The sequence below is a fragment of the Octopus bimaculoides genome, chromosome 7, assembly GCF_001194135.2.
Source record: "Octopus bimaculoides isolate UCB-OBI-ISO-001 chromosome 7, ASM119413v2, whole genome shotgun sequence".
Lineage (NCBI taxonomy): Eukaryota > Metazoa > Mollusca > Cephalopoda > Octopoda > Octopodidae > Octopus > Octopus bimaculoides.
Genome location: NC_068987.1, coordinates 39,267,382 through 39,276,418, shown reverse-complemented (window position 1 = coordinate 39,276,418; position 9,037 = coordinate 39,267,382). Strand labels below are relative to the sequence as shown.

At 36.0% G+C, this 9,037-nt stretch overlaps 1 protein-coding gene across 2 annotated transcripts in view; it reads right to left on the bottom strand.

Moving 5' to 3' along the window:
• Positions 1 to 9,037, bottom strand: part of LOC106869668 (probable 3',5'-cyclic phosphodiesterase pde-5) — a 332,523-nt gene that overhangs the window by 192,859 nt on the left and 130,627 nt on the right. The window lies entirely within an intron of this gene.

The following is a 9,037-nucleotide window of genomic DNA, read 5'->3' as shown; positions in this document are numbered from 1 at the left end:
ATTGATACACTGGATAAAACCGGGGAACTTGGATGATGACATCCTTTTAAGAGGTATTTACATCCTTGAAATAATTAATATAATATATATTGAATCATCCCATAAATAATGCGATTTTTTTCACGTCTTATTTTTCAAAATATTTTAATCAAAATATACTCTCCTTCATTTTCAACAATGCTCTTCTATCTATTTGGTAGACTTGCAAAGCTCCTCTTCCAAAATTCACTTGTCTGTGATGAAAAATACTCCTCCAGTACTGTTCTCATTTCATATACAGAATTCATATAAAGACCTTCTTCAGCCTTGGGTGCCAATGTTTCTCCTTTCCCTACCCACTCTCTTCAGAGCTTGACATTTTTATAGAGAACCCATTTTTTGTCGCCAGCCACTGTTCAGTCCGAAAAAGGTTCATTCATGAGATGTGACAGCAAAGAAGAGTACACATTCACTCTTTGCATGTGATTAGACTCAGAAAGCTTGTGAGGAATGCATTGACCCAATTTGCTGACTTTTCCCATGGCACGCAGGAGTCAATGAATGGTTGAATGACCAAATCCAAGCTTCTCTGCTAGTTCCTCAACAGTTATGATGGGATTTTGTTCCACCAGGGTTTGCAGGATGTCCTCATCGACCTCTACAGGTCTTTCAGGACAAGGTTCATCTTCGAGGCTGTAGTTTCCAGCTAGGAATTTCTGGAACCACCATTGACATTGGCTTGTGCTTATTGTCTGATCCCCATATGCTGCATTAATATTCCCCACACTTTCTGTTGCATTGTTGCCTTTATTGAACACAGAAAGTAAAATTTGCCAAATATGCTCCTTTGTTATTTCCATTATAGCTTTGAAAAAATAACTGTTAAAATCGAACTGCTCTCTTCAAAACTTGCACTAAGATAAGGACAAGGTAAAATTACTACCTACTTTTATAGCAAGTTGATGCAGGTAGTTTATCTCGTCCTCTGAAAAAAACCGCAATATTTATGGGATGACCCAGTATACATATATGGGTCTCATAAGAATAGGAAAAGAAATCAACACATACCCTCTGCACCCCTCAAAAGGCACTATGCAGAGGCTGTATGAACTGCAGCTATCGAACAGGCTTGTTTGAAAGTAGCTCAGAAGATAGTACAGCAACTGACATGGATGCAAAAGATGCAAAATCAAAGCCATGCCTCACTTGACAGACTGAGGACGGCCACCACTGACACCAGTGATACCTATCAAATATCGCACCCATATTCCTTGTAAGCATCAGAGGTCTACTACAACTTAGAAACAGAGGTAAAATTCTCTATCTGAAAGAGCTTGCTACATGCAATCAAGCAATATGCATGGTGCTTATAGAAACACTTGTAACATCTAATATAATAGATGAGGAAATTCACATACCAGGATCTGTTGTATTTTGTACAGACAGAAGAGAAAGAATCCACAGAAGAGTTATTATGTACATGCGCAAAGATGTCACACCCCTTGTATTGCTGTCACACTCAGACTCAGTTTGTGACAACTTAATAATACATATAAAGCAAATTTATGTAGTTGTATGCACAATATATCATCTGTCAAATACCTCAAAATATGATGGTGAATTTGAGGATATCCTCAGTCACCTCGAAGAAGTAAGGTGACACTAACAGCACTCTCAGACAACACCATTGTTGAACTAACAATGTATGGTCCTAAGTGAAGTGCTGGCATCTACCCTATCAGGAGGACTCAAGCCATATCCAACTTGAATTTCGATAAAGCAGAATGGAAATCAATCTGCAAAGAGATCCATTGGTGATGTTAGTGGATAATGAATGAATAAAAAATAAGCATAAGAATTCTATGTTATGACAATTAGACACATATAGATTTTACATCACGACAATTAGTTATCTATTTATTAAATAGTTGCATACAAAAACAGATTTTCTTAGATTATATTCCTTCTCAGTGTTCTTTTTGAATATGTTCATGTTTTTTTGAAGGAATATTTTTTGGAAAAAACTGGTTATGAGGAGTCAGAAAAACCTATGCTTACTGAAAATAAAAATGATGATGGTCAAATCTGGCATAATTGGATTGAAAAGAATCCCAATTGGTATCCAGATAAAGTTTGGGATGAGCGTTCACAAACACTACTGGAATTTCTTGAATCTTGTCAGACAGGCATCAGGAAAAGCTTTAAAACCAGTAGAAAGAAGTCCTGGAATAACCTTACAAATTCCCAACGTTAAGCAATCTGATGTTTAGCTAATAACGATTCTATTGTTATTAAAATGGCAGATAAGGGAGTGCTAATTATGGACAAAGGTGAGTATATTTCGGCTTGTAAAGAAGTTTTAAATGACAAAACTTCATATGAAGAATTACCTGTCAATCCAAACCCCAATTACAGAGAGGAACTTGACAAAATAATTCTGGAAATGGAGGAAAACAATTTCATTAATAAGGCCGAATCCAGGATTTTACGGTCAGAAAGAAGAACACCTGTATTTTATGGTCTCCCTAAAATACACAAAAAGTTCAAAAAGTTCAAAAGTCCAATGCACCCAATTTGCAGCGGATATGAATGTTGTACAGCCAAGATTTCAGAACTCCCTGTCACAAAGAGATCAAGTTCCTATATTCAGGATACTTTTGATCTTGTGTCTAAAATCAACAACTTTTTTAAGCACCAAGGCCATGCCAAGAACTATTTTTTGGTAACCATGGATGTTTCTTCCTTATATCCAAATATTGACCATAATGAAGGGGTAGAAGCATGCATGGATGCCTTCAAAAAGCAGTCAAACAAAAGTATTCCATCAAATTTACTCTGTAGATTATTGGGGTTTGTGTTAGAAAGTAGCACAATGAAGTTTAGACAAAGATTTTATCACCAGACGAAGGGTTGCACCATGGGTACCACTATGGCAGTTAATTTTACTAAAGTCTTCATGACGAAATTTGAGACACAGCTACTGAAGACATTCAAATCCCTTCATGGTCATGAACCAATACTTTGGTTACGGTTCATTGATGATGTCTTTTTTGTCTGGGAAGGACTGCAGGATAGTTTAATTTGACTTCTTGCATTTCTGTGACTGTTATGCTAAAAACTATGGCTTTAAGTCCAAGTTAAAATTTACGTCTAGTTTTTCAAAAACTAGTGTTGAATTTTTGGACACAAAAGTTAAGTTTTCTGGAGGCAGAATAGTGACAGAGTTATTTTGCAAGCTCACATTATCCCACATTTATCTCCACTGCTGCTCCAATCATCCACATCATATTATTCGGTCAAATCTGTAATCTCAATTTTTGAGGATAAAATGGATTTGTACTGACATAGGGGATTACGGGAAATATGCAAATGCTTTTGCATGTCATTATGTGAAACCCAGTAACAGTGAATCATGATTAAAGGAAATAGCAAATGAAATAGCTAAGATTAGCAAAGATAGTCAAACCTTCATGCATAATTTTAGCAAGCACAATACAATAGATGACTGAATAGTGATTAACTGGCATCGAAATTTCGCTGGCATTTCAAAAGTGTTGCATGAAAGTTACCAGCATGTGGCAAAAAACATCCTCGTTTCAAACAGATATTTCCTCAGCCATCTATTGCAGCCTTTAGCTGGAATAAGAATATAAGAGAATTATTAACCTCTATTTCTGACTCCAAGAAAACGAACATTGGAGTATCTGCATGCTGTACCTTGAAAAACAGCCACAAGAGAGGTAAGCCCTGTTTATTGTGCAACAACACAAGTCAAGTGAATTCCATCAGGAATCATAACAGAAATGTTATGATTTATACAGAAGGTGGGACATGTAGAGATTCCCATTTGGTGTACACGGCTGAATACATGAAACACAACTTGATTTATGTCGGTTGTACAACAGAACAATTAAACAAAAAAATTGAATGGGCACAGATATGATGTCAGGCACAATAACAGTAGTTCAACAAAACTTGCTGAACATTTTGCTTCAAACGACTGCAATTTTGAAAAAGATTTGAAAGTGCATATTCTCAGAAAATATTCTGAATCTGCTTCACTTTCACTTCTCAAAATGCAGGAGGAGAAATATGTTTGCGAGTTATTAACATCATGCTTTGGAGAAATGAATAAAATGACGGGAGAATATCATCAAATTTGCACAAACTCTTTGATTAAATATTCTTTTTTTCCCTTTTCTTTTTTCTTTCTTTTTCTTTTCGCCTGTTATAAAATTTAAACTTAAAGACTGATGCTGTCATTCCATCAATGTGTGAATGCTGGTTGCTCTCATTCATAGATTAAATTTAAATTTCTATAATTTTGAATTTATATTACTTCTTATTTTCAACTCAACAAAGACAGGCTTACTGTCAAAATATCATTCAACCAATAAAATATGTATTACAATCAAATCACACTCTTCGTCTTGACTGTTTACCTTTGTGAAGAGTTATGTCAATCCTTTAAAAATATTATTATTATTATTATTATTCCTTCGTAACACAGTGTAGGTAAAAATGCACCAGAGTCTTTAGTCATCTGTCAAGTCACAACAAGGACCTCAGACAGATAATATTTTCCTTCAGATGTGCACTGTGCCCAATAAGGCTGCTTTTTGCAAGACATCAATCTTGCATGGGATTTCCAGTTGCCTTAAGAAGTTTTGTAGATTCAATGAGATTGAGCCCAACGCTCCAATCACCACTGATATCACTTTTAGATTACCCTCTCGCATTCCACACAGACTTGCTATTTCCACTTTCAGTTTGGAGTACTTGGTGATTTTTTCAACCTCTTTACTCACAACATTCATTTCATTTGGTATGGCTACATCAATGATCTGACAGTATTTGTCTCTCTTTTTCAATATGACAATATCCAGCCAACGGTGTTCAATTACACAATCTGTCTGAAAATCATAGTCCCAGAGTATCGTTACTTTTCCATCCTCCCACATAACTTTATTTGGTACATGCTTATACCAGTTCTCTGTTACTTCATATTGGTATTTACGGCATAAGAGCCAATGAAGATGCACATACACTTTATCATGGCAGTGCTTGTATTCTTTTTGTGAAAGGCTCTCACATCCACTTACCAAGTGGGTCAAATTTTCCACATTCTTTCCACAGAGTCTGCATTTCTGGGTGTTAGAGGTTTTATAGATGTTATACTTCACTGAATTGGTAGCAAGAGCCCAGTTTTGTGCAGCAGTAATCAGGTTTTCGGTGGTACGCTTCAGAACACCTCGCTCAAGCCATGCCCATGATGCTGTATTATCCTAACGTCCTGTGTATTCCTTTCAAATTGTCTATGTATTCTCATTTCAAGAAGGTCTTCTTTTCTCTTCTCAGCTCTTTGGTTAAACTCTTTCTTGCCCATATTTCATCTGCATTTACACCCATATCTTTTGCAGCATACTGCAGCAGGTCTTCATCACCATTTATCAAATATTCGGCAAGCTTGCTCCTTTCACTCCTTATACAATGGTCTATACTAATTAGTCCTCTGCCACCATTCTTTCTTTTCATATACAGTCTGTTTACGTTTGCTTTAGGATGGAGTACCCGATGCAGCGTTATCAACTATCTCCTCCTTCAATCCAGTGTTGATGTTTCCTCCTTAGTCCATTTGAGGATGGACACACTATATCTGACCACGCAAATGCCCAGATATTCATTGCAGTAATCAAATTTTTGGCATTCAGGTTGGATTTCAACAGCATCTTCACCCTTTTTTGATATGCCTTGCTGACCTTGACTTTCATTTCCCTGTGTAGAATGTTATCCAGCTCCAAAATCCCTATATATCTATACCAACTACTGTCAGGTTCACCCATGGTCTCGCCTGATGGTAACCACAATTGTCTGCAGGCTGCTTTCTACCCTCTTTTCAAATTAAGTACTGAGCATTTGGCAATCCTAAATTCCATACCAATGTCACTACCACACTTCTAGACTGTTTTGGTAAAGGAATCTATCTGTTTTTCAGATTATCCAAACAATTTCAGATCATCCATAAACAGAAGATGGTTCAATGATTTCAATGATTTCTTCCCACATCAGTAACCCATCTTAACTTTCCTAAGCGTCATTGTTATGGGTATTAGTGCAATTACAAAAAGTAATGGAATAAACAAGTCACCTTGGAAGATTCCCCTTCTAATATCAACTACTCCAAGGAATACGTTACTTGAGTACAATTTGGTTTTCCACTCTTTCATGCTATACATCAGGAAATTTGTGATGTTGTCAGCAACACTAAACACCTGCAGGCATTCAACGATCCAAAAATGAGGCATCATATCATATGCCTTCTTAAAGCCAATCCAAGCCATAAACATGTTTGTATGATGTTTTTTTACATGCCTCAAAACTGTTTTATCAATAACCAGGTGATCCTTGATACCCTGAGAACTCTTCTGACATCCTTTTTGTTCCCTTGGTAGTATTTCTTCCTGTGCCAGGAAAGTCGCACTTATTCCAGTGAGTATCTTCCAGATGATGTTTAGACATGCTATGAGACAGTAGTTTCCCACAATATTTCCCTTTCTTCTATCTTTCATTACAAGTGTTGTCCTCCCAGTCACCATCCATGTGGGGACTATACCTTTCTGGACACTCATTCAATTGGGCTACTAGTTTTTCATGCAGCCAGAAGTCATGAATCCCATCTGGTCTGGGGGCTTTCCAGTTAGGCACTTTATCCACTTGTATTTCACATCATTCATGCTTATGACAATATTCCTTTGTTTCTTTCCACTTTGTAGTTCTGTCTTGATAGTTCCTGTCCACATTGCATCCCTTTTATGCACCATATTGTTTCCCCATAATCTGTTCCAGAACTCCTTGGCTTGATTTGCATCAGGAGCAACATTTTCCCCATTGTCTCATATTGTTTGAAAGAATTGCTTCGGGTTATTTTTGAACAATCTGCTCGCCTTGAACTGCTTCTTTCTGTTCACAAATCTTCTGATCTTCTGGCTTTTTGCCATGATCCTCTATTTTAACTGCTCTGTTACTGCATCAAACCTGTTCTTCCGTATTTTATATTTCTTCTCTAATCTTTCTCTGTCTGTCTTTTTCCAATTTTTCCAGTTTCCTGTTAAACATTGCTCAATTTTTCCTAGATCTTGCCTTGCCCGCATTATGTCCCTTTCAATGCGTCATTTCCACCATGGTTCTTTTGCTCCACCATTATTATTATTAGCATTATTATTATTATTATTATTATTATTATTATTATTAAAACTACGTGTTGACATAATTGTATTATCAGAGTTGGAATTACTTGTACTTAAAAAATCAAAATATATATATGTGTGTGTGTGTGTTGGTACTCTAGCATGGCCGCAGTAAAATGACTGAAACAAGTTAAAGAATAAAAGAATACTATCGTTATCATCATTTAGCATCTGCTTTTCAAGCTGGTATGGGTAAGACGATTTGACTCAATCTGGTAAGCTGGAGAGCTGCACCAGGTTCCAATCTGATTTGGCATGATCTTTATGGCTTCATGCCCTTCCTAACGCTAACCATTCCAAGAGTATAATGGCTGCTTTTTACATGCCACCAGCACAGGTGACACCGGCATCAGCCACAACTACAATTTCACTTGGCTTGATGAGTCTTCTTAAGCACAGCATATTGCCAAAGGTCTTACTCACTTGTTATTACCTTCGTGAGTCTCAATGTTCAAAAATCATGCTTCACCACCTCATCCCATGTCTTGCTGGGTGTACCTCTTTCACAGACTCCCTCCACAGTTAGAGATCAGCACTTAGTAGTAGTAGTGGCAGTCACCCTCCAAGTGCTGCTGGCTGTCCAAGTGTTGGTGTAAACAAACCCCCAGCCATTCACCATCTGTTGATGCTGTCATAGGAGCCACCAGCTCAACTCCAATCGACTGTTAAGTTAACGTTGTCACATCATCCTATAGATGATGAATAGCTTATAACAACAGTTGAAAGTTTGTTTACACCAGTGCATGGAGCATCGATTACACCTACATATTCAGAGTGACTGCTGCTACTGCATAACGCAAGGGAATTTGAATGGGTTAACAGAACCTACATAACTGGACATTTCCCTGACTGTTTTTCTTCTGAAGATGAGCCTTTGCACCTGAAATATAAAGATTTTATAAAACTTTATGCATTGTCAGAAGCTTTCTGTTTTCTCTCTTTTTACCTTCTTTGATATTACAATGCTTCAAGCGAAATACAATGTGCTTATATATATATATATATATGTGTATGTATGTATGTATGTATATACATTATTGGCATAACTACAGATTTCTGACCCAACCACACACACCTGACTTTGGATGATCATAACTTTCAGAAATATGGATATTTTTTAATGAAAATTTCTATGAATATGTGTTATATCATTTAGATTCTGAGGACATAGGAATTTTGAGGGAAAACAATTGAGGGTTAAGTTTGAGAACTGTTCCCCACTCGCGGGTGTTTCTGAACAACAAAATTTAAAATGTCAACCGACAAAATACTATATGGGTAATATGTTTTGACTTTCGAAATATCTTTGACTGTCGCCTTTGAATTTGTTTTTACAGTGTATGGTTATTTTGCATTGCAACAATGTTGAATATATTTCACCTTATTCTTTGACTGTCTTACAAATTTAATTTCAAGCTTAAACTTTTCCGAGGTTCCTTTTTTATTATTTTATTTTATTTTATACACCTATTTAATTATGTTGCATTAAATTTATATATAATTTCATTATTTTATATTTTTATTTCATTTTTTACATTTTAATTTTAATTTTATACACCGTGCAGCTTTTTAAAAATTGTTTGCATATATGTGCTATGATGTAGATATGTCCTTATATATTTATATTTATATGTATGTATTGTAGGTATGTACATGTATGTATTTACATGTATGTGTGCATACGTGTACATGTGCGTGTGTGTGTATACTTATATTTATGTCAGCATGTATTTGCATACATATTTTTGTATATTTGTATACGTACTCATATTTGTGCATTTGTATATATATATCTATAATAATAATATATA